The sequence below is a fragment of the Athene cunicularia genome (assembly GCF_003259725.1).
Source record: "Athene cunicularia isolate RWA chromosome 3 unlocalized genomic scaffold, athCun1 chr3_part1, whole genome shotgun sequence".
NCBI lineage: Eukaryota > Metazoa > Chordata > Aves > Strigiformes > Strigidae > Athene > Athene cunicularia.
Genome location: NW_020799097.1, coordinates 21,478,477 through 21,480,859, shown reverse-complemented (window position 1 = coordinate 21,480,859; position 2,383 = coordinate 21,478,477).

Genomic DNA, 2,383 nt, shown 5'->3' with positions numbered 1-2,383 from the left:
ATTGCAGGTTTTTGCTCGAAACACACCACCACACCTATCCACCCTGCCACCCAAGCCCTGGGAAACTGTCTACCTGAAACCCTTTTAGCAATGCTTTCATATAGACTTATTGTAATATGTTTGATGTGTAAACCAAAGGGTGCTGCCCACCAAGCAAGATAAGTAGCACGACTGAAGCTAAGTCAGAGGTAGGAATTCAGTTCTGCCTGTCTCTCCTCATGTTAACACAAGAGTTGGTATGGTATGTGAAATTTATACATGGAGGTAAGGAGAAAAATCACAATGGGAATCCCAGCTTTGGCTTGCTAACTCTATTTTAATCATGGAGAATACATTTCAAGGCAATCCAAGCAGGTAAACAAGTATATTAACCTCTGAAGAAGAAAGCTTTAACTAAAACAAAGCCATGCTTTCCAGAAAAAAAAAAAAAATCCTAAAGCCCATCTTGTTTATCTTCTCACCAGGGAAGAAGCAGAGAGAACAAAAATGTAACACACCCACCATAATGTGCACCACACAATAGTCCTGTATGCTACAATGACCTACATGAAAAAATATTTGGGTACCTTAACAAAATACAGACTCCAGCTATTTCCTGCAGAAAATAGTCAACACTTCTATTATTAAAACTGTCACTATCATTCTGACCCTCTCATTTCCCCATTTCATAGATATCCCAATTCCCTATGTGCATGTGTCAAATCTAAGAAGTTACTAATTCCTACAATGAATTAATTTCAACAATTAATCACACAAGAAACATTTCTTCAAACTAAAAGGAATAAACATTAAAAAAGTGTCAGCACTTGATGTTTATTAATTAAGAGTTTGAAGACTCCTAGTTCTACCTAAGCTTTCAGATTGTCTTGCTCACAATAGCACTTCTCTCCCACTAAGTCATATAACCTATTCTCCATAGCAGTCTTCCATTACAGGCTCTTTTACAACAATGTAATGGATGTTTAAAAACCACGCAAAATAGAGAGCTTAACACATCAGAAATAGTAATTCTTAGTGGTGAGAAACCATGACACAAGACAAAGAACAATGGTGAATTCTGTCACAGCTCAGTTCAAAGGAACAAAGTTGACATTAACTGAAGAAGGTACTGACTGTGACTCTTCCACTACTGAAGGCTGGGACTGCACAACAATGCTTAAGATAATGATCCTCCCCATTCTTCCCAAGACATGGAAACATTAAATACTTTGTCTCAAAGTTAGAGCTTGCCATGTACCTACATGTAACATATAAACATACAAATACGGGGTGCTATATGAGCATCAGACAGCCCTCACTTCTGTATCAGCCTCACCTTCCCCAGACCCACAAACGCACAGAAAGGTGGTGGTGGGGAATCTACTTCGTATATTGACACCTCAAGGCACTCCACTTGACAGAAAGCAGGAATAAAGGCACCCAATGCTGCTCAGGTTACACAACATGGCAGAGCTACATGTGCTAATTACACAACTGACTCATCTCCCTCTTCTCTCCTTTGCCGAGGCCACATCTGGTAACTGAGCAGTGCCATGAGTCCCTTCTGGAATCACGATCCTGCACTCCCAACACCTGCAAGGAGACCTGTGCAACAGCAGTGTGGCAGTGTTTAAGGAGGGGAACGCTGGACAGAGAGTCAGCGTTTCTGATTACCAATCATGCATTTAAAAAAAAAAAAAAAAAAGTGACATACACAGGCCAGCATATGAAGTTGCATAAAAGGAAATGTGCTATGTGTTCCAGAGAAGAGATGTTATATAAGCTTTTCAGGTTATAATGGTCGATTACTCACTTTCATTTGAAAGTTATATATAGATTTGGCACAAAAGTTAGAATCCTTGTTTTGTTTTGTTTTTTTTTTTAACCTCCGAAGTGTTGCATTTTGACTGAAAAAACAGGGCAGATCAGTTTTAAAAGCAGCAGAGGAATCCAGCCCTGGCCACACCCTACCATCACGGGCCGGCTGCCAGCGTTCCAAACCCGACTCAGGTACGTGGGATATCCCAACAGATGAAGCCAGACACAAAGACAAAATAATACTGAAGCTCTTCTGGAAAACGAAGAGTGCATGTGCTCAACTTCACCAGCACCCTGATGAAGCCAACACTGTATTTGACGCTTCTTAAATTTCCACCTTGAGGACGCACCACATGCTGCAGCACTGGGCGAGAAGGGAAATTAATGGAAAACCTAAGCGTTGCTCGCGGTCTAAGCGCACGTTTACTTAGTCTGCAGCGAGAGCCCGACCGGCTCCGCGCGGCAGAGACCCACGGGGCAGCAACCCGAGTGGCCCGCCAAGGGCTGACCGGCCTCGGAGCGCCCCGCGCCCTTCTGCGGGACTCCTCCAGCGCCCGGGAAGGCGGGTGGCATCCTCCCCCCGCCG